A 24,770-nucleotide genomic window follows, 5' to 3' on the forward strand; every position below is an offset into this window, starting at 1 on the left:
GGCCTGCCTGTCTGGGGTAGAGGACACAGGTCAGGACAGATTTCCTAAGACCATTTCAGCTTAAAATTGACCTAGGAGAAGGTGTAGGATTTCAATTATGACATCAGAACTTTCCCTGATATTCTAAGTTAAGGGTATTAACAAATTCTCCTTCAAGAAGTCCCCGATTTTGAACCCTCTTACACTGTTGGCGGGAATGTAAGTTGATGCAGCCACTATGGAAAACAGTATGGAGGTTCCTCAAAAAACTAAAAACAGAGTTGCCATATGACCCAGCAACTGCATTCCTGGGCACATACCTGGACAAAACTATAATTCAAAACGACACATGCACCCCAATGTTCACTGAAGCACTATTTATAATAACCAAGACATGGGAACAACCTAAGTGTCCATCAACAGATGAATGGATAAAGAAGATGTGGTGCGGATATACAATGGAATACTACTCAGCCATAAAAAGGAACAAAATGATGCCATTTGCAGCAACATGGATGGACCTAGAGATGATCATACTAAGTGAAGTAAGTCAGACAGAGAAAGACAAATACCATATGATATCACTTATACATGGAATCTAAAATATGACACAAATAAACTTATCTATGAAAGAGACTCACAGACAGAGAACAGACTTGTAGTTGCCAAGGCGGAGGGGTGGTGTGGGAGGGATGGAGTGGGAGGATGGGGTGAGCAGATGCGAACTGTTATATATAGAATGGATAAACAACAAGGTCCTACTGTACAGCACAGGGAACTATAGTCAATATCCTGTGATAAACCACAATGGAAAAGAATATGAAAAAGAATGTATATATACATATAACTGAATCACTTTGCTGTAGAGCAGAAAGTAACACCACACTGTAAATCAACTATACTTCAATAAAATAAATAAATAAATAAAGTTGAAGAGAAAGAAGCCCCCGAGTTTTAGTCTGCGTTAGAGGTGTTCCCTCAGCCGCCCGGCTCCTCCCAAGATGCTCACAGGTCTGGCCGCCTCCTCTACATTCAGGGCTCAGTTCGGAAGCCGCCTTCTCACAGGGACCGCCACCAACCCACCAGTCTAAGTTGTCTAACTCCTGACCTCTATTCTCTCCACTTCCCTCCCCACCCCAATTCATTCTAATCCAATACCCTGTTTTGTTTTCAGCTTTGTGCTCATCACTAGCTGAAGGTTTCTTTTTCCGCTTGCTTGTGTAACTAGGATGTAAGCTCCTGCAAAACATGGAGCCTTGTGTGCCTTGACTACCACTGTATCCCCAGAGCTTGGAAGGGGCCCAGCACTTAAATGAACATGCTGTCTCCTCCACAGCCTTGCACACAGGCTGCCACTTCCCAGGCACTCAGCCAGCTGCAGCCGAACTGCACTGCACTGAATTCAACCAAAGGGCAGATAACTGGGGCACAGATAAAAATCTAGCCTTGGCCACTGGCTTGCCGTATCAGATGTGTAATGAAGGGCTCATAACTGGGACCTGTGCTTATCAAGGACTTCATAGGACCAAAAAGGCAGTGGACATGAGCGTGAACACATGTAAACATATTTAGGGCTCACCAGTATTTCTGGGTTCAAAACAAGTGCGAGGAGACACAAATGTCTAAATTCACAGCACAGAACAGCTGATCAGCACACTGTGAAACCGGGGCCAAGTTTACATTTAAAACAAAGTCTTGATTTAAATTTATATATATATGCCAGTCAGGTTCAGAGAGAAGGAGAGTGGGAACTGGAGGCAGAATTCACCATTTTCTGAACTTGAACAGCACCATAAACTACACTGTATCACACAGCACTTAGCAATGATCCTATCTTAAATTTACTCTCATTCTTTCAAATGTGTTAGTCTTATTCCTTCCACTTCAGGTAAGAAATTGGATCTTATATTTTTCCAGTATGTTAGCACTCCTAGCCTAATTTGTGGAGAATTAACTTTGAAGGTTACCAGACTCAGAACTGAATTCCAAGGTCTTCTAACAGTTCTAAGACATTTGGCAAATTATTTATCCTCTCTTAACCTTAATTTCCACATCTTTTAAGTAGTGATATTGATACCCATCCCACAAAGGGTTGCTATGAGAAATACATGGGATTATTTGCAAAAAAAAAAAAAAAAAGTCCTACTGATGTACTTAACAGAAAGTAGGTATTCAAAAAATTAAAATTTCCATTTGGGTAGATGGTAGAAGCTCAAAATACACTAAATAGGTGGCAACCAAATCGGGGTGGAAAGCACGCCAGGAAACAAGTATATGAAGAGTGGCAGAAAAAAAACAAGTTATCAATTGGAAGACACAAAACATGACCCAAACTGCCATGGTGTTTTGTTATTATTCCCACATAAGCAGGATCTGCAAATATTCCTATTTTATGGCTTGACCACAGTGACATGTGGCAATCAGAGCTGAGTCTCAATCAGAAAGTCACCGAATATGAGAAATCATTGGTTAACAGCCAAAAGAAAGTAATAGGAAAGTATGTTCCTGAGAACAGTATTTACTTTATTTATTTATTTTATTATTTATTTATTTATTTATTGCTGTGCCGCAGCTTGCGGGATCTTAGCTCCCTGACCAGGGTTTGAACCCAGGGCCATGGCAGTAAAAGTGCCAAGTCCTCACCACTGGACTGCCAAGGGAACTCCCAAACAGTGTCTACTTTAAATCTATATAGTATCAGAGAATTCATGGCAGGATTCCAATTTTAAAAACACTGGCATTCCTTGATCTTATCAAGAAACGCAAGTCATCATGAAAAACTCTTGTGTTCCCATCACTCCCTTCCAAGGCTCCGACACAAACACTGGAGCTGCTGGACCCATCACAAAGTCTAGGGTGAAAAGTCAGTCAAAGAAAGCGGTAAACTGGCTATTTTTAATAATCCTGGGGGACAGATGTTAAAAAAAAAAAAAAGAAGACAAGGCCACCTGCTTGGGGTCCATCAAGGCCACCTGCTTGGGGTCCATCATACCATTTAGCTCTTGGAAATAAGAGAGACATTAGCAACAACAACAAAAAGGAAAAGTAACTGTAGTGGACAGCTATCACTCTGCCTACTCAGACTGTGGCATCTTTATCCCTGTGAAAAATCATACCAGCTTTCTAATTTCTTACCAATCTCTCCCTGCCTCTCAGGGCATGTGATTTAGGTGGGTCATTCACCCCATGTAACACTGGTGATGGGAACATATCCCAGATCTGACCAGTGAGAGTTACCCCCTGCCCCACCACTGTGACTGAGCCGTCAGTGACCAGTAAAGCAGGACATGAGCCAGCGCCACTGGGAACAAGGCTCCCTTTCCATGGGAGTCGCTAAGCCCGGGGCTCCCAGTGCCAACTTGGTCTCATGAGGAGACAGCCTGCCTCAGAACAAAGCAATGCAGAAAACAGCCAGGCAAAGGAAAGAAGGCAGAAAGGTCACTCTTGACATTTTTTGAAAACTTGGATCTAGTAGTGCCTAAGGCTAGAACTATCCATGAATTTTTCAAGTTACTTGAACAAATAAATCCCCATGCTTGCTTAAATCTCTTTGAATTAGTGTCGAACTTGCAACCAAGAGAGTGTGACTGATACAGGAAGTAATCTTGTAGAGTTTAATCCTAAAGGACTGATCTAAAAAGGCAGCCTGTGAAGCACTTTTCTGAGTTCTCTCAAAAAAAAAGTTAGAGTAGAACAAGTGAGATGCTGGGGAACCACCAGCAGTTCTTTCTTTCTTTTTTTTTTTTTTATTTTTATTTTTTATTCATTTATTTTTGGCTGCGTTGGGTCTTCATTGCTGCGCGCGGGCTTTCTCTAGTTGTGGTGAGCGGGGGCTACTCTTTGTTGTGGTGCGCGGGCTTCTCATTTTGGTGGCTTCTCTTGTTGCGGAGCATGGGCTCTAGGCGCGCCGGCTTCAGTAGTTGTGGCTCGCAGGCTCAGTAGTTGTGGTGCACAGGTTTAGCTGCTCCGCGGCATGTGGGGTCTTCCCAGACCAGGGCTGGAACCCATGTCCCCTGCATTGGCAGGCGGATTCTTAACCACTGCACCACCAGGCAAGTCCCCACCAGCATTTCTTGAGCCAGGAATTCCATTTAACCAAATACAAATGGAATATAAATGAGACAAGTACACTGTGAGGTCACTGTGGACAGAAGGAGAACTTCTATTCTCTACGTCCCTGATCCTTCATCTTCACCTCCCATCAAACACATTCACTCATTGTTTCGAAAGTGTTCTTAGTAAGCACCAAATATGTGTCAGGTATTATGCTAGGTACTGAGGATACAGAGATGATTAAGACATAGTTCTCATTCTCAGGAAGCTAATGAATAATTATGATCCAGGGTGACAAATGTGAGAAGGGGCCCTTCAGGAAGGATGAGTATGCGTTTGCCAGGTGGGGAAAACAAGAGCAAAGGGGCGGTGGGAAGCGTGGGAGGTCCAGGGCGGGAGGTAGGCCGGAGCCGGGCTGTAAGGCCGTCTGCGACTGCCCTGTGAGGGGCTGACCTGATCCTGAAGCCAAACTGAGCCTCTGGAAGTCCCTGAGTAACTCTGTGTGCCACCAAAGGCCTGGTAACCTTTGTGGAGGGTGGACTGGACGGGACAGAGACTGAAGGCAGGACTTACTGGGGCCTGTGGTCATCAATGGGAAATGGCCATGGGGACTCTGGTGGAGAAAAGCTCAGACTGGAGTAGAAGGCAAGAGTCTACAATCCTAACTCAAAAAGCACTGAAAACCAATCCCATTCCGATGACTTGAGAAGAACTCTGGTCTAGGGGATTAGCTGCATCTTAAAGGACAAAGACTGAGTCAGAGTAATATGGGGAGAGGGTAATGAATGCCTGTGCCTTCTCAGACTCTGGGTCTCAGCTCCTCCATCCTAAGTTCTCTCCCCACCCTAAATCTGATCCACCCACAGAGCTCCGCTTCAGGGAAGGCCACTGCTCCATATCTGCTGGTAGCTTGTTGGGTGCCCCCTTGCCACGGATCCTGCACTTGTATTTTAGACCTGATCACTCAAGACACTTCTCCGAACCACAGCTTCCTCATCTTGAAAGTGGGAAGACTGTCATTTATCTCAGGATAATGATCAAAATAAGAAAAATGTCACAGAGCGCTCTGCACAGAACCTGGCGTGTGATAAACACCCCGTACACAGAAGCTGCCACACTCCTGCAGGAGATGAAGTAGACTGCACTTCGCACTACGCAGACACAGAGACATCCTGACGCCAAGCAGCAGCTTCTCACTTGCCAAGGATTTCCAGATCGTACAGTTAACAGAATGTCGCTCTAAGAACAAGGCAGAAGCCCTTTTGTGGTAGTTTAAGCACGTGGACTAACACAAGTGCACAACCTCTGAAGGCCCCTCAGAACTCCGCTCAGGCTGCTGTGAGTGGGGCTGGAGAAGACGGGTGTCGGTGCTCCTGGAGGTGGAAACGCAGCTCTCAGCCAGCCCTTCCACGGGCGAGATGGTCAAATGTATCACGGTTCCTCGTCCAAGAGTGTGGGAACGGCCAGGGAGTGTTTTGTGACTGAAGGGAGAAACTTCAGACTAACAGATAGGCTTGTTGGTGGTATGGCTCTGCCTTATCCTTGAAGCTGAATCCAGAGATACCTTGTTCATAGACTCTCCTACTACCTTCTTCAACTGGGTCCTCTGCCGACAAGTCGGGACTTGGTTTCCAATGCGCCTGACTTCATGGTTCGTGCAAACAGCAAACCCAGTAAGAGATGAGCGAGCCATAATGCAAAAGCCCAACAAGACTGGGCAGCTGTGCACTGCTTCTGCATTTCCACCCTCAACCCACGCACACAGAGCCTTGAGTGCCGGGGGCAAAGCTGCAGAGTTTGCGAACACTATAAAAATATATTAGGTCCACTTAAGGCAGGGGTCACAAACCTATTTTAGACCAAAGATATCTCTTGAGAATTTAATGACACAAACCCTTCCCCCATAAAACACACACATGCGACCTTTTGTATACAACCCCTGGGGGTTCAGGAACCATCCCCACCCCACCCCCTAAGCCCATCTTAGCCCAAGAGGAATTTAGAAGAACCAGTTCATAGGTCTTGAAAGAATGAGGTAGGAGAGTCCAGAGTTCCTCTTCTCGGGGCTCAGTTTTCTCCGTGACACAGTTCGTTGCCGTGAATGCCACCTCTTCATAAGGAGAGGGCTAATGAATGATGTGACACTCAGAGCCCGAACATTTATCTGTCTGCAGTGCCCACCTCTCAGTGACTGTGGAAAACCTTGGAATCTTAGTGGTTTCCAAGGTGCTGAGTAGATAAAAGTCAAAGCGGATGCTCTGGGGCGGGGGGGGTCTGTGGTGGAGAGGGGGGCAAGTGTGGTCTAGGCCCTGGAGAAAGATGCCAGGTTCCCCGGGAAGCAGCAAGGAAGCCTGTTCTCCCCTCAGCTCCCCTCTGTCCTTCCACTCTCGTTCCTCACTTATGCAGAGGCTGCAGATTCCTCGGGTGATCTGTACCAAATCCAGATGGTTAAAAATAATTCACTAAATACCTTCCTAGATAAATTGAAATCCAAGATCTTTTTGAGTCCTGTCCAGCCATCCCTCAAAGGGCGAGCCGGGCTGAAAGTCATGTTCTTTTCTAGCTAAATCCCTGAGTCAGACTCCTGCCTGTCAATCTTCTGATGTCACAAGTCAAACTGTGCCATCCAAGGCTGAGTAAGCACCTTCAGGAAACAGAAACTCAACTGTAAGAACACACGTATTTCCAAACAGAAAACAACTCTGCCCGGTTTCTAACTCAGCTACTGTATATACATTTAGCCATGACACTGGGAGGGGAACTTCTTAAAAACAGAAGTCAAAGGCGAAAAGAATAAATAACAGTAATGTACCAGCCACTATCTTTGGCAAGACGTATAAAATGGTAAACAAGACATTACAAAGTCTTTGCCCTTATGGGGACTGTATCTGAATGAGGGCTGGAGTGGGAGACAGAAAATAAACAGGAATTTCAGATAGTGATAAATGCCATTTAGAAAATAAAACAGCGTAAAGGGATAAAGAATGCTTGAGGAACTATTTTTATATACAAATAAAAATACACAGATGAGGAAATGGGGATAACAGAAGTTAGGTAAATTGTTCAAGGCTTCATAGCTAGTAAGTAATGAATTTAAACTCAGGTCTTTCTGATTCCTCAGTTGTTCGTAACTACTACCCTATGCTATCTCTACAGCATCCAGAGAAACCAAAGAATCTGCAGAATAGATAAGGTGAGAGACCACCTTTATTTTTTGGAAGTCCCTCCTTTTGGGACATTAGCAACATTCTGAGATCTAAGAACTCACGTGAGTGTGCTACAGGCACCATTTTGATGGTAATGCAACCAACAGTTGAGTTTCTATACATGATATTTAACATACTTTAAACCTTGGAGCCACCCTCCGAGATGGGAATTACCATTCCTATATTTCATAAAAGGACACAAAGGCTCAGAGAGTGTAACCTGTTGAAAAATCATAGAGCTTGCAAGTGTGGAAGCTGCAACCCAGGCCTCATGCCTCTGAGTACATTGCTTTTTCCATTACACCATGCTGCCTTCCAGAAGACTCCCCAGGGAGCTACATTTCTCTCCCACTGGGAGACAGGGCAGTAACTATCTTGGCAGTGCAGACAGAAAAGGAGTGACTGTTCTGCGTCTCCGCCAAGCAAGTATCCATGTCCTTTGCAATATGACTTGGACACAACACCCACCCGAGCTCTAGGAGCTAAGCATTCTAGAATTTGCTGAAGAATTTTTTCACCTTCTCCGTATGGGGTCCAAAATTAAAAGGGGAAAAGCACATTTATGTCTCATTCAGAATTCAAAAAGTAATAAATCCTTCAAGGCCCTGGCAAGTTTCTCTAATCCACCGTGATCATGTTTCCTTGTATAACAAGTCTTGTGATGTCTGAAGCAGCGTCTCACTATAGTAACGGCAGCCTGAATCTTGGAGTTCTTCTTCTCAGGCCTGGGGGATTATTCCATTTTCCACATTAGGAATAAGCCGCAGACTTTAGGTTCTAAAATGGAGCCAGAAATGCTGACTAGAATCCAGATGCCCTAAATGTAATTAGAACTAAATTTTACTGCCTTCTGTGAAAGACACAAATGAAAAGAATGTAGCAACTTCTAGAATACTGGTCCAGAAAGCAAAGCTATGAATAGAGCCAACACGGGTTCTTATGCACTTAAGAGCCTCCTTAAAACTACCTGGAGACTTTCCAAATCTCCCCTGCTTCATATCCTTGGCTTTCTAACTTTTACAAAAGCCAAACATACTAGGGATGGAGGATGTACTACAGACTCATCCTAATAAACCATGTTTTCATGGAGATAGCCTTTTACTTTTTTTAAATTTATTTTTTAAAACTTTTTGTTGGAGTATAAGTTGATTTACAATGTTGGGTTAGTTTCTGCTGTACAGCAAAGTGAGTCAGAGGTAGGCTTTTACGTTAAAAAAAATAGGTTTTCAGAAATTGATTTGATAAAAAATGATTTACCTCTATGGTCAATTACTTCTGTTATTAAAAGAAATACATTTGGGAGTTCCCTGGTGGTCCAGTGGTTAAGAATCCGCCTTCCAGTGCAAGGGATGGGGTTCAATCCCTGGTCCTGGAAGATGCCACATGCCACGGAGCAAATAAGCCTGAGCGCCACAACTTCTGAAGGCCGCGTGCCTAGAGTCCGTGAGCCACAACAAGAGAAGCCACCACAATGAGAAGCCCGTGCACCACAACAAAGAGCGGCCCCCACTCACCACAACTGGAGAAAGCCCACGTGCAACAAAGATCCAATGCAGCCATAAATAACTAAATCAGTTAATTAATTAATTTTTAAAAAGAAACACATTTATTAAATTCCGTAATGGAAATGACACCCTCTCATCATGCCATTTAGCATGGGCAGTGTGAAACAGTATGAACGTGTAAGTCTCACTTCAACTGCGATTGTTAATTACAATGATGATGATGACAGCTGTCCCATTTCTGAGCGCCTACTCTGTGCCAGGAACTGTGTTAAGTGCTGTAAATACGTCATCTTATTTAATTCTCAGAATTCCCCAACAAAGTTGTTATTATTTCCCTTTTACAGTAAAGGGGCTATGTCTCAGGAAGATTCCACCTCTTGCCCAGGGTTACAAAGCTAGTTAGTGGTGAGCTAGAATGTGTATATAGGGGATGAGACTGCAGAACCTATTCTGGAATGAAAGGTAAAAGCCCTCTCCCCACTGCAGAAGAGCCATTGCTTCTAGCTACTGTCATCAAATCTTCCTGAACTAAACTTGATTTTCATAGAAATAACTTTCTTTTTGCATTTTTTCACTTGGGGGATATTTACTTAAATGGTATAATTACAACAGTAAGTCCATCTGGCATTCCCAGGTCTGGCAAGAAACACGAATGACTCTTGGAAAGTGTATGCCTCAACTGGTGGAAGCAGAAATGTGCAGGTGTCCTAGAAACCAGCCTGCTGGCTGGCAGCATCCAGCCTCCCATGGGCACCAGATCCTGCTGTAACAAGGGAGTGCAGAGTTAATCAGTCAGGAGGGGCAATGAAGGGAAAGCCGGTTAGGGAAGCTTTATTGAATATGCTTTATTTTTTAAAAGCATGTTATGCCTCTTGCTACTTAAATCACTGAATCACCCCTCTCCTGATGGACTCAGGTTTGCAGCAGACACCTTTAGCTCTGTTTGCCCAGCACCTCCTGTCTCTTGGTGACGGCAAATACCTTCTAATGTGAACTGCTCCTTTCCCTCATGCCAACCATGGTCCTTTACAGACCCTGCCTCTCTGGTCCAACTTGACTGACCCCAAAATAAGCAAGAGACGCAAGCTGGGCCCTGAGTTTTGAATTTGGGTCATGGGCCAGTCCACATCAGGTGATTGAAGCCATGAATTAGGAGGAGCTGCCAGCAGCCATGTTTCCTGCCTTGTGGAAGAAGCCTGTCTCCAGGGGAGAACACGGGTTCCTCCTAAACTGCAGCTTTTCCCCAAGGTTTGCTTGATCTACCTTTCTTTTAATTGTGTTCAAGGCTCCATTATTTCCATTTGCCTCTGATAATTCAAGTTGGGTGTGTGTCACTTGAAACCAAAAGCGTTCTGAATAATTTAGAAATGGTACCAGCAATGGAGAGTTGAAGGCAACCAAGTCTAAATACAGAAAAGGATGAGAAATACTCCACCCGGGGTGGAAAATTTTACCCACAATTGCTGTTACAAGGTGGTAAAAACAATTGGTTTAACAAGGCTGAAGGTTTAGGGGACTTAGGGAAGCATCCAATTATTGGAGACACTGTCTATTTCTTGCAACATTACAAAAGGGGCAGAAAGAGATGCTTCAGTGCAAGCTGGCCCTTCCAGAAGCAGATAAGGACAGCCGAACTGGTATATAACACCTTAAAAGGAGGCCTCTTCTGCTTTTGGTGGGCAGTCTGAGTCCTTTTGAACTGCAAAGTCTGAATTTTCTGCTGCAAACTGAAGCCAGTGGTTGTTAGGGAGATGGTGAGAGTCTCATAAATGGGCAGAAGTCGACAGGGGCGGGGGACGGGGAGCCAGGAGGGCCCTTAGCAACGGCAAAGGGAAGGCCCTAGTCTCAGATGCAGACTGAGGGCAGGGGACCTTCCAGGGCCCCAGCAGATGTCTTAAAGTGAGTTCCTAGAAGGATGAGCAGAGACTCTTAAACCGTTCCTAGAGGCATTTCTAGTTAGAAAAGGAAACCATGAGGGCTGAGTAGGTTTAACACCTGGACTCCTCAAGTAATTTGGGGCTGTCTCTTTGGATTCAGATTCCACATCTTAGAACAAGAGCACCGGATGAGATGATTTCCAAAGTGTCCCCTTGGTAGAAATGTTTTGTTTCTTGGTGATTAAATATAGTATAAAGCTTTATTATTTTCTTAAAACCACTGAGGAAAATTCTCCTCATTCTAAGCATTAAACTGAAGAGCAAATGTGGGGCAAGAGAGATTAAACACTTCCTTGTGGTCTTTGTTCAATTCACTGTGGGATCTCGGACCACAGATTTGATTTCCTCACCTGCAGACGGGGATTCTGGATGCCTGTCTTCACAAGGCAGGGAGAAGGGAAAAGTGAACGCCTTTGACTCCTCTTCAGAAAATATTCTGTGGAAATCCTAAACAGGATTAGGGCAAAGCTCTCTCTGAAATCAAAGGTTAGCTCCAAAATGACTTTATTTGGGGCTTTTCGGCCCAGTGATGCCATTTCTGACCCCAATCACTGCTCCCTGTGGTTCTCATGTGTCTGGAGAGAACATATTTCCTAATGGACACAGAACAGGCCTTGGTGGAAACACCAGTGCGGGCTCATCTCTGGCATTTCTGACCTTCCCTTTTAGCATCCGACTCCACCTGCCCAGGACTGACTCCCTAGGATCCCTGGCTTCATCTTCCCTGAAGATCTTACTCATAGCCAAACTTGAAAAATACTGACTAACCATGATAAATTCCTTTCATCCTCTCTTCCTGGGTGTGTAACTGCATCAAGACCCAAAGAGATAGCTTACTAATGGTGGTGCTGTATGTACTGTGAATATGACAGTTGCCAAAAAAATTGGGGATGCTGGTCATGCCAGGTGGCTATCAAAACATACTCCCTCATTGGCTCCATACACAGGGACTGAACCAGGGTCTGGACTCACTGGCACCATCTCTGTGATGCCTGTCTGCCCTTATTACAGCACTTTATAAGAATAATTATTACCTCACTGTACAGAAATGATTTGTTAAATTTTATGTTTGTAGCTAGAATAATAATCTTGGAAAGATTTTGACTTATTCATCTTTCTATTGTTTGCCTTGTACAAAGAGAGAATTCATTAGATTTTTGTAGAATGAATTAATGAATTATGTGAAGCCATTCAGTGTAGAGGGAAGCCCTGATCTTGAGCTAGACCATGGCTGGCAAAGACACACACTCGTGCTTGCCCATAGTAGATGTTACTGCTGAGCCATGAACCTCTCTCATCACGTCTGAACCAGGCCCGAGACCCCTTCTCAACGGTTTCCCAGGCAGCAACCTTCCCTGAATGAGCTGGCTGATTAGCACTCGTGATGTATATAGATGAACGATACCCGAGGACAAGAGGGTGGGCGGCTGATGTATGATGCAGCCACACCAACAGTGAGATGTGTGAAAGAATGCTTAGATAGAGCTTACACTGTTCCTTTAAAGTTCAGCATGCCACCTTAAAGCAATGCAAAAGGAACTGCTTAACTCAGTGAGCAAACAACTGATCCACTCAGTTTGGTAGCACTGCAGCTGCCTCATTTTTAACTAATAACTGCTGCTTTAAGTGAGACATTCTGTCCTGGGATGGCTCGGAGCCGGGGAGCTGAGCTGTGTAACTGGTGGTAAGTTAAATCTCTGCATGACTTCAGACATGTGACAGGCAGCACGGTGCAGTGGTTAAGACCACAAGCCTCAGAGTCCCTAACTCACAGAGCTGTTGTAAGGATTTGATATATTAATGTAGATAAAGTGCTTAGAACAGTGTCTAGCACATAAGCACCAAAAAAGTAAGCATCAGCTACTGTTATTATGTGTGGCCTGGTTAAAGCTTACCACACAACTAGTAAAATAGCCATTATTGATTAAATAAGGCTTGGCCTATGTTGTCACTCTTGTTTGCAATTCAATGTTTCATTATTAACTGATGGTCTTGCCTTGGTAACGGCTATTAGAACAGGCCTGGCAGGCTGACGAACTGTGCCTGCATTTTCTTTTCTTCCCCCAAAGCCAATCACCCTGGGTGTTATCAGACAACTAAAACTAGGTAGTCCAAGAGCCATGGAGTTACACTTCACATTCAACTTTGGAAGCTTTCCTTAGTTTAAGTTTCCTAAAATAATGACTTTAAAAACACAAAACTGGGCTTCCCTGATGGCACAGCAGTTAAGAATCCGCCCACAAATGCAGGCGACACGGGTCGGAGCCCTGGTCCAGGAATATCCCACATGGTGCGGAGCAACTAAGCCCGTGCGCCACAACTACTGAGCCTGCGCTCTAAAGCCCGTGCGCCACAACTACTGAACCTGCACTCTAAAACCCGTGCGACCCAACTACTGAGCCTGTGCTCTAAAGCCCGAGTGCCACAACTACTGAAGCCCGTGCGCCTAGAGCCCGTGCTCCACGAGAAGCCACCGCGATGAGAAGCCTATGTACCGCAACGAAGAGCAGCCCGCTCGCCGCAACGAAGACCCAGCGCAGCCAAAGATAAAATAGAAAATAAATAAATAAAAACAACACAAAACTTCACTCTTGTCCTTTTAATCTCATTCTAAAGGTTTTTAGATTTAATTATGCCTACGGTTTTCACTATAACTATCTTAAATCTTTTTTTGGAATCAGGCAGAATGTATATAAATATTAAAACATAGTTGTCAGATTCTTGATGCTGAATGTCAGCCAAGACATGTGTTTGAGGTGATACCTTATGTTTTTATACATTACATGTACCACAATCATCTTGGAATATAGGGCAAATCTCATGGAACATTCTGCAGAGATTCCAAAAAAGGCTTTCATTATGTTGATGTTCTACTGCTGTGGTCATCATTAAAAATGTCACTCTCCTACCTTATCCCAGGATCACTGCTCCTTGGACAGAAAGTGAATCTGGAATCAGAGAAGCTATCAGCTAGGCTGAAGGCAGATTATACAGTTGAAACCAGTTCCCTTTTTCATCCTCCAGCCTGATTCACAGAATCAAAGAGCTCATTGACTTCAACTGTCTCATTTTATAGAGGACAGTGAGACCCAGAGAGGAGAAGTGACTATCTTAAGGTCACATAGTAGGTTAACGGTTGAGCTGTAAGTAAAACCCAAATCTGACTTCCAGGCCTGTGTTCTAAGATGCCGAGATTCTTCTCTAGACCACTGAAATAGAAAATGAATTTACTTAGAGTAGCCAGTTTAAGTTGAAATTCTTGAAATATATTATTTTGTTGTAGCAAAACAGAGGGCTTTTTTGAAAATATCAAGGCAATAGCTCCAAAAAAATCAAAGTTCTCTGGGAAACACTCTGTTGCAAAAATTCATTTACTGTTATGGCCTTTAGTGTGTGTCATTTACTTAGAGTCATGCGCCCATTCTAAAACTAGGAAATCAAGTCACTCATTCAACCAAGGTATACTTAATGGTTAATTACTACATACAGGCAATGTGCTGGGTCCTGAGGATCTGCTATTAAGACACTGTCCTTGTCTTCACAGAGTTCAAGGTCTAAGACAAATATTCAACACAATATGCCATCCTTAGTGTCTTAGGCGTCATGACAAGAGACTGTCTTCCCTCGCTTATATGACCATGTTTCTTGCTGACCCTGAAACTGCCCTCAAAAATCCTTCCCAACACAACCCTCTAAGTGGCCGAGAGCAACTGATAAGAGGGGCATGAACTGAAATCTACCCATCACTCCTGAACTAGTATAGTTATTACTCCGTGCCTATTAAACCCTACACACAATGTGAAGTTCTTATTGTATCTACTAGAATGCTGATTTCCCCCCATTCAGAAGAGAAGAATGTAAATCCTTTCATTCATTTAGCACTGATTAAACTGGGAAGAACAATTCTTCTAGGTACTGGGAGAACCCTTGATAACAGCTCATGAAAGACCAATTACACCCCAACAAGAGACCCCAGTTCTCTCTCACTTGAAATTTCCCTTTCATCCTGGGAAGCACAGCCCTCTATCTCCTGTCCGTCATCACCCACAGCTGCCATCTGCTGCTGGAGAATCAAACAGAGGTGCTACACCACTCACTTCAAAGCAGCTGCTTTATCATGCGCAGTGATTTACCAACTGGGAAAAGAGCCGGTACTGACAACACTGCTGAGCACTGTTCTTCCTGCCAGCAAGAGTTTGGGAAAAAAAAATACTTCTGATCTCACCTCAAGGTGGACCCAAAGACAGCTGAAGGGCCTCCATTTTATAAACCTGGCATCATTCCTCTCCTTTGTTTAAGCTGTCTTCTTAGGGTCTGATCAAGGGAGAAAAAGCAGGAAGACGTCTTTTCCTCCTAATGGCTTTTACTGTGTCCTTAAACATTTTAATTATTCGTGATGAATGAGCAATGACCCTGTTAAGCCCTGCCGGTAGGGGTCCACTAATGCCCCACAGCTGACCTGTCTCCACAGCACAGAGCACCGCACAGTGTTGTCCGGAAGGAGACACAGTGGAAGCTGACCCTCCTTTGTGCTCCCAAAGTACATCCCCCTCGGGACGCTCAGATCTGCGGGAGCTGTACGCTAATTACCTGCATTTGCAGATTGGTCCCCGTCCACTACCAAGGCCTCGGAGAGGCCAGACACTTTTAGAAAAGAGAGCAGATGCAGCACAAACAGAAAAAGGTGACAAAAATCAGGGTTAAACAAGGAAGAGAATTTTACAAGTCTCTACCTCTTTGCATTACATTTTGACATCCAAATAGCAGTTGTGTTTCTTGTTGAGTAGACATGGTGGTGGGTACTGGGTGGAGTAAAAAGAAAAGTGGGCTTTTTTTTCCTACTCCCAAGGGTTTAGGTCTCCTAAGGAAGCCAAGATGTAGTAGTGATAAACTAAGTACCATGGGATTTAAACATTGGAATATTTGATGTTGCCAAAAGAATGGTACAAAACACAGTTACCATATGACTCAGCAATTCCACTCCTAAGTATATACCCAAAAGAACAGAAAACATATATTTACACAACAACTTGTACACCAATGTTCACAGCATCACTGTTCATAATAGCCAAAAAGTAGAAACCACCCAAATGCCCAATGACTAATGAATGGATCAACAAAATGTTGTGTAGCTATACAATGGAATGTTACTTGGCCTTAAAAAGGAAGTACTCATTCATGCTACAACATGGATGAACCTTAAAAATACTATGCTAGGTAGAAGTCAGTCACAAGAGATCACATGTTATAGGATTTCATTTATATGAAATGTCCAGAATAGGCGAATCTACAGAGACAGAAAGTAGATTGGTCATTGCTTAGGGCTTGGGGAGAGAGGTGGAGCTTGGAGAATGAGGGCTGAAGGTTTCTTTCTGGGGTGATGAAAATGTTCTAAACAGATGATAGTGATGGTTGCTACCTTGTGAATACATTAAAAAAAAAAAAAAACCACATTGACTTGTACATTTAAAAAGGGTGAATTAGGGCTTCCCTGGTGGCGCAGTGGTTGAGAGTCCGCCTGCCGATGCAGGGGACACGGGTTCGTGCCCTGGTCCGGGAAGATCCCACATGCCGCGGAGCGGCTGGGCCCGTGAGCCATGGCCGCTGAGCCTGCGCATCCGGAGCCTGTGCTCTGCAACGGGAGAGGCCACAGCAGTGAGAGGCCCGCGTACCGCAAAAAAAAAAAAAAAAAAAAAAAAAAAAAAAAAAAAAGGGTGAATTATATCTCAATAAAACTGTTACCAAAAAACCAGTAGCACAGACCATGATGTTAAGGCTTAAAGGAGGGATCAGAATTTCTGGCTTGGATGGTTTGAAACACCATCGTAACAACAGGTATTTGAGCCAAGTTTTGAGGAGAAATTAGTACCTGGAGGTGGGGGAGATGGGTAGGGACTCAGTGTGAGCCAAAGGACAGAAATGCTCTGGGACTGTGAGTAACCAGTGTGGTGAGGGTGAGAGCCTTCAGTGGGGAACGGAGGGGACAAGGCTGAAATGCAGTCTGGCCAGTGTGGCCTAACCTGAGACGCTGACGATGGCCCCTGGCGAGGGCACAATCTCTCACGCTGACAGCCTCACGTCAGCTTCTCTCAGGGCTGTCAGGAGAACTAGACGCCCCTGGAGGAGGGCACTGCGGGGAGGCTTTCATCCTCTCCAGAATGAGTACATCATAGGCCTGAGTATGCTTCAGACACCCTGCAGTGAAGGAGGGGGACGGCAGAGGGCCGGATGTGGGACACAACAGAGCAGAAGAGGAGCAGTAGCACGCCCAGGAGCACGTGCCAGAGACAGACCCCTCTGCTCTCACCGTGTCAGAACCGTCACCATCGTGAGAGAGAAGGAACAAGCGCTCCGAGAAATTTTAGGACTTTACTACTTGAGTGAAGGTCCAATGACCTAAAATTAAACCAATGACTTATTTCTTGAAAAGGCTCCAAAAATCAACACGGCATTCTATTCCACATATCTTCAGTTTCCAGGCCCAGTAAATGCTAGTTCCTCTTGCATGAAAGAACATTGAAGCGAACCACACTCTGTATAATGAGTGTGGCTCTATGTAGTGACTTTTTTCATTAAACTACTTCGTCAGAATTTATACGTAAATAATTATACGTGGGAAAAATAAAGCTGGCCTTTTATAAATGAGTCTTTTCACTAAGTCAGAATATCATTCTGTATGTGATGCTTTCTATGGTTATAATTTGAAAGCAAACAACTGCAAAAACTATAGCTTCTTGGAGGCATGTTCTGAGTCCTGCGCATGTCTGTATTTTCTGCAGTAGCGCTGTCCTCCAGAACTTTCTGCGATGATGGAAATGTTCTATATCTGTATTGTCCAACATGGAGGCCACCAGCCACCTGTGGCTATTGAGCGCGTGAGATGTGGGTGGTGTGACTTAGAAACTGAAGTTTTTTTAAATTTATTTTTCACCAATTTAAATGTACAGTTAAAGAGCCACATGTGGCTACCAGCTGCTGTATCAGACAGTGCAGCCCTATAAGATCCAGAACAAGACTTTGTTCCTCATAGGTGTTCAATAAACAGCTGTTCAACTGAATGAGAATTTATGCAATAAACACATACTGGACTTACTCTACATGCCAGGCACTCTCCTAGATGCTGGGGCTGAGTGAATGAGTTAGAACTCCTGGTTGCAAGCGATAGGGAACTCAACTGAGCTTTACTCAAGCCAAAAGGGGACTTGGCTCACAGGCCGAGAAAGACCAGGATAATGATGCCTTCAGGGTAGCTTGGTTCAGGGCTTAGAGGATAAGGCCATGACTGTCCGCACCCTCTCCCTCCTCAGCTAGACTCAGCTCTCTTCCATGCATGGTGTCCATGTGCAAACTGCCTCTCCACTCATAAGCGCTAGAAGGCCGCGCCGGGCTAGACCTCACACTGGCAAAGCCCCGAGTCTTTTCCCAGCCTCCTAGCCAAAGCCTCATTGGATCCCACTGGCTATGACTGGGTAATCATTATGACCAGGGAAATAAGAAGTGTTGAATGTCTTGGGCCGCAATTACATGCTCCAGCCCTGAGCCAAGGGTGGAGCCAACTGCACCAGAAAAGCACATGGGATGAGAGCAAGGTCCAGGATGGTCTCTTAGAGTAAAATCAAGGTAATCATTAGGGAAGAGGAAATTTTGCTAGGCAGCAGAAACAACATATATCCCTTCTAGTTTCTACTTTAAAGAGCTCAGTGTCTCTCTAGGGAAATTTTAAATAAGAATGCTGGTTGGTCAGATCTGCTGGCCAGATAGTGAAGAAAATACTAAGAAGGAAAAGCTAAATTTGGCAAGATCCAGGCTGAAATGTTAGTAACATTTATTCACCCAGAATTTCCTCTGACGTTGTCTACTTTTGCACAGATAATTCTCATAAAACCCTGTGGCAAAGGTTACATCTATGAAATCTAGAAACCTTTAGGAGGGAGCTGTCAGTGGGTGGGGGCCCACTGTCTTCAGCCTGCCTCAGCTTCAGAGTCCAGACGTCTCCCTCTGTACTCCCCTGTCACTCGGCAGGCACACTGAGGGCGTGCTCAGACCTTAGAAGCCCTGACATGTGTGGATGCAGGCAGAGCAGACGCAGCACAGCCCACCCAGGGAAGGGACACACAATTGCCAATTCACACAATGCAATGTGAATTGTCTATTTTCATAAGGGCTACTCCAAGAGAGATTCTTTGTGGGCAGGATGACTCATGAGAGAGCCAAATGAATTCGCCTCACATAGAAGACAAAGAGCTTGGAACATCGCTGAGATGAGAAAAATTAGCCAAAACAGCTGCAGCACTTTAGGGTCTTTTAAATAGCCTCCTTCTGCCTACTTCTCCACCCATTTCTAGCTGTTCTCTCTCACTCATTAAACAGTGACTGAGGTCTTGCTTTTGTTGGCTCAAAGGGCCAGCAGAGGCTGGGAAATACTCTTTTTAGCAAGTGTACCCTTTTATCCCTCTGAGCTTTTTGGTATTATCTTTTGTGAAGATCATTCTGGATTATTCTGAGAATTACTCAGAAACTTCTTGGCTTCTTTCTAGGTGGAAAAAAAGTTAATAGGGACTTCCCTCATGGCGCAATGATAAGACTCCGCGCTCCCAGTGCAGGGGCCGCAGGTTCGATCCCTGGGAACTCGATCAGGGAACTCGATCCCACATGCGTGCCATAACTAAGGAGCCGGCAAGCTGCAACTAAGGAGCCAGGCTGCCATGACTAAGACCCAGTGCAACCAAATAAATAAATAAATATAAAAAAAAGTTAATAAAGGTTGTGGACAGGACTTTCTACACTTCAAAGACATTCAGTGCTCAGGTCACATGGTAAGAAGGCCCATGACTCCGTCTGTTCTCTTCTCCTGGGAATTCAGAGAACCCTCAGCCTGCTCAATATCAAACTGACCACTCCTCTTTTTTTTTTTTTTTTTTCGGTACGCAGGCCTCTCACTGTTGTGGCCTCTCCCGTTGCAGAGCACAGGCTCCAGACGCGCAGGCTCAGCGGCCATGGCTCATGGGCCTAGCCGCTCCGCGGCATGTGGGATCTTCCTGGACCGGGGCACGAACCCGTGTCCCCTGCATCGGCAAGCGGACTCTCAGCCACTGCGCCACCAGGGAAGCCCTGACCACCCCTCCTTTAACCGTACAATGAACCTTCCAATTTGAGCGTGGCTCTCTTTTAGACTATCTACAGAGCTGTAGACAGTCATGCTTGGTAAGAATTAAGAGTTGTTTGTTTTCAATATCTTTTCTGGGTTTTAACAGATTGCTCAGTTCAGCAGTAAGTGGACCTGTCCCCCGCTGGACTGGCACTGGAGCCCAGATTAGACACTTCTAGCAGACAAGAACTGGTTCTCCCTTGGGTTGGCAACTGGCACATAGCAGATGCTTAGTGAATGCTGGTGAATTGTGGAATATTGTTGGTAACTTGGAGATGTTACTGTGTATAAAAAATACTAAAGAGAATGGTTCTGAACACTAATATCTGCAGTATTTGTGTTCTAGAAAAAGGTTCATCTCGTCTACTTGACTCTATAAACCTCAGTCCCCCAGTCCTAACAAATTTTCAACCCTAACGTGACTCAGCTTTTAAAATGGTCCTTATTATGGATCTCAAGCCTATGTAACTAGTTAATTGATTATGTACACATAAGCTAGTTAACTGGTTCTCTATTCCTCAAGGGTTAACACCCCAGGATTCCAGTAGATCAGATTAGCATGAATGAATCAGCTTTTCAAAATGCCCCTTGTCTTATCCCTATCATATCATTTGCTTGATGTCTAGTGGGACTTCTTATGGGTTTCACCTTCTCATTCATTTTATTTATGTCAAAAAAATTATTGCAGCATTGGCGGTAAAAACATAAAATCAGAAATAATCTAAACATCCATCGATAGAGAAATGGAAAAATAACGTAAAGTAACATATATACAACAGGATATGATATTACAGTTAAAAAAGATTTTTATAAAAGATAAAAGCATTAAATCTATATTTAGCAACATGGACAGATCTTTAAAGCATCAGGTTGAATGAAAACTGCAAGTGGTTGCAAAACACTGTTATAGTTTATGCAACTTATGTACTGCTTTTAAACACCTGAAAAATAATGCAACTTATTCAATATGAAAGCGGGGACATGTACTAGTAATAGTGGTTTCCTTTGGGGAGGGTGAGGGATGTCAAGGGGGGGATTCACCTGTAATATTTTATTTCTTTTACTCAAAAGAAAAAGTTGAAGCAAATAATACGAATGTCAGTACTGCATGGTAGGAACATGAGTGTTTGCCATATTGTTTGTACTTTGGTTTTTTTAAATTAATAGACTACTAATTTAGAGAAGTTTTAGATTTACAAAAAATTGAGCAGAAAGTAGAGTTCCAGTTAGAGAAATTCGTTTTCTCTCCTCGACCCTCAGTTTCCTAAGTAACATCTCGCATTAGTGCCGTATATTTGTTACAACTGATGAAACCATCGTGATACATTATTATTGTTAACTAAAGTCCATAATTTATATTAGGGTTCACTCTTTGTGTTTTCCAGTTCTCTGGGTTTTGACATGTACCCGTCATTCCGTGTCATACAGAATATGCCGGAAAAAACCTCCTTAGCTCCACCTATTCATCCCTTCCTTCCTCCTCCTGAGCCCCTGGCAACCACTGATCTTTTTACTATTTCTGTAGTTTTGCCTTTTCCAGGATGTCAAATAATTGGAATTATACAATATGCAGCCTTCTCAGACTGAATCCTTTCTCTTGGCAATATGCATTTAAATTTCCTCCCTATCTTTTTGTCATTTTATAGTTCATCTCTTTTTACTGCCAAATAATATCCCATCGTACGAATACAACACTGATTTTTTTTTTTTTTTTAAATCCATTCACCTACTGAAGGACACCTTGGTTGCTTCCAGTTTGGAAGATTATATCATACAACTCCCCTAAGCACTCGTGCAGATTTTTGTGTGGACGTTAGTTCCCAGCCCACTTGAGTAAATACCTAGGAACACAATCCTGAATCATGTAGGAAGGGTGTGACTAGTTTTGTAAGAAAGGTGCCCAATTGTCTTCCAAAATGGCTGTACTGTTTTACATTCCCACCAGCAACAAATTCACACTCATTTTAACATTATTAAATTCACATGCTATATAATTCAAAGACCATACAATTCACCCACATAAAGTGTAAAATTTTGTGGTTTCACTATATTCACAGAACTGTGCAACCATCATCACTCTCCAATTCCAGGGCATTTGCACCACCCTCCAAAGAAACCCGTTAGTAGTCACTCCCGATTTTCCCCCAACTCTCCCTCCACCTCTAAGCCCCACCCCACCAGCTCCTGGCAACCACTAATCTACTTTACGTCACTATAGATTTGCTTACTGTGGATATTTCATTTAAATGGAATCTCATTCATTAAAAAAAAGAATTATTGTGTTTTCTGTGGCATGCCAGCTCTCATGCCAGATACCAGAATCACAGATTGGAGTAAAATCCAGTGTCTGCCTTCTAGTTGCTCACAGTCCAATCATAAACATTTGCTGAGTGCAGACCTCCCAGGCTTTTCTCTTGGGCATGACAGCCACACACACATTAGCTGGCGGAGGCCCTTTGCACCCATGGGACACTCAGGCCAAGGGGCCCATCGTTCCCCTTTGGTTTCAGCTCTATTGGGTAGATGCTACCCACTGCTCCATCTCGTGTGCTGATCAGGCCTACAGACGTTTATCTTCAGTCCTACTCATCAAGTACATGTACTTGACCTGTCCTCTTCAAAAGACACCCTCCTTGGTAATGATTCAGAAGTTTTAGTCTGTTTTTAAATGCACCCAGTTTGCCATCTTCTTTCCATTAAGATCAAAGGAATGTTTCTCCCGGGTTTCCAACAAGGTATTAGTGATGTTCCCCTGCGATAATGACTATACTTAGTACATATGAGGAGGTATACTGAGGTCTCTCTGCAGATCTTGAAAATAAGGTTAGCTTTAGAGAATGGAATTAGTAGAACTGACACGCACTGAAGGACACTGGCCACGTGTGGAAGTTAGTCATCTGAAGAGACTGTAGAAAAGCAGGTGGGGAGATGGGGAATTTCCAAAGTGACAAAGGAGTGATCTCAGAAGACATATTTTAACTAAGAAAGCTAAAATCTACGTAACTCTAGAAGATTGTTCATAGATGGTATCAGGTTCCACGTGGAGTGTGAAAAGGGAGCCCAGAATTTCTGCAACAATTTGTTAATGTCTCTACCTTTGTCCAGAAATTAGCAAGATGATCTCACTGGAAAGCAAATCCCTTCAGTTCTTCAGGTATCACAGTTCCATGCGGTGATCGTGAAACCTTCCAACTACCAACTGTCTCCCCATGTATGTATGGGGAGTGGCAGGCAGAACAAATTTAACAAGCTAGTTTATACATCAATCTCTTATGAGTTTGGCTCTTGGGAGTTAGCCCTCCTGCTCTGGCAAAATTGAGTTTCTGACCCAAAGGGGTAGGATCCGTACACCATGATGGTCTACCAAAGCACAAATGTGGAGAACAGAGGTTTGGGGAATGTGAAAACCATGGCCAAACACACAAAGGCCTGCCACGTAGAAGAGAAATTTAACTAACTCTAGGCAGGCCCAACAAACAGAGATACTACAAGGTAGCAGTTAAAAACACAGGCTCTGGAGCCAAACTACTTGGCTCCAACACTTACTAGCTACATAAACTTGGGCAACTTAGCCTCCAGGCACCTCAATTTCCTCATCTGTGAAATAAAATGGTTGTGAAGACTAAATGGGATAACCCAAATAAATGCTTAGTATGACATCTGGAACACAGAAAGTTCTCAGAAGTTAGCCAACACATCATCATTGTCCAAAGGAGGAACAGACCACCCTTTGAGATGGGGAGCCCCCCAGAGCTCAACTGGCAGAGATACGTCAACTGAGGGCCAAATGTTGAATTTACTTCAACTCCAGGACTTCCAATTAGCTCCATGCCCCTACAACACATACACACAATTCAAAACAAAAATGTGGTCTCAGTAGTTGATGTGTTTTCATGTAAAACTTTTTTTTTGCTGTTCAACCAATGTATACTTTTCTGATTACTTATGTGCAAAGTACCTGTTAGTTGATGAGAATGGGAAAGGTGGTCCCTTCCTTCAAGAAGCCAAACATCTAACTGAGAAAAGCAGATTAGAGAACCAGACAGTGATGCAAACGTGTGCTGGATTTAGGCCAACCATCCATTTGGTGCTTGCCTTTTTATTAGAGTGGCATAACCAAGAGAAGGGTCAGGGAAACCTGTATATCTAGAATCGCTCTATTCTAAGGAACATGAGAAGCTCGTTAGTAAACTAAACTGAAATCGGTCACATTCCCTCTCCCTCCCTCTCTCAATCTCAATCTCTCCTTTCCATTCCCTTCAAGGTACAACAAAGTGGCATGATGGCTCTGGGACCTTTCCGTCTCAGATTCTCAGGCCGTATTGGCCGCCCCACGGCAGCAGCTGGTGAAGGCAGACAAGCAGCTTCCATGCTGTAAGTCCATAGGACACTAAAGGCTGTCCATTATTTACCTGTAACTACTGCTCTAATGCCCCTCTTCGTCTCATCTGTACGTTCAATGGGAGAAGGAAAGTGGGCTTTCTTCACCTGGCACAGGAGGCTCTCAAATATTCACTGACTGAAGCAGGTTCATCCCGTGGCTTTTATAGTTAGCATGTGTAGGAAAAAAACCCTGATCCTCATTCTCTTAAAGCATCCTCCCCACCCCCAGTGACACTTTCTTTTTGTGACATTCGAACCACAGTTCCAGACTTCTTTTAGGTTCCATGGGATCTGGTTGCTGCATTTTAAGTATATTACTCTCCTTTAAAATATCCCGTAGGGGAGAGAGGCCCCTGGGGTCTGCCTTGCACTTTGTGGACAAGCATCCAGGGCCAGGGACACCAGGAAACTACTCACAGTGGGACAGTTGCCAGTTAACTAATTGCTCTGTTGCCTCAAGAAATTCACAGCACCTTTGGGCAAGGGAACAGCAGTGTGGTGTTTATTGAAATCTACATCTGGTAGCAATTTGTCCAACAGCAACCAGCTTTCCCTCCTC

At 44.0% G+C, this 24,770-nt stretch overlaps 1 protein-coding gene and 1 non-coding gene across 2 annotated transcripts in view; both read right to left on the bottom strand.

Annotated features, from left to right (window-relative positions):
• ATG7 (autophagy related 7) overlaps positions 1-24,770 on the bottom strand; it is a 243,980-nt gene that overhangs the window by 78,936 nt on the left and 140,274 nt on the right. The gene's annotated exons all lie outside the window — the stretch shown is intronic.
• Positions 2,567-2,640, bottom strand: TRNAK-UUU (transfer RNA lysine (anticodon UUU)). Its single transcript has one exon. It is a non-coding gene; the product is annotated as a tRNA-Lys (tRNA).

Source organism: Phocoena phocoena, chromosome 10, assembly GCF_963924675.1.
Source record: "Phocoena phocoena chromosome 10, mPhoPho1.1, whole genome shotgun sequence".
Classification (NCBI taxonomy): Eukaryota; Metazoa; Chordata; class Mammalia; order Artiodactyla; family Phocoenidae; genus Phocoena; species Phocoena phocoena.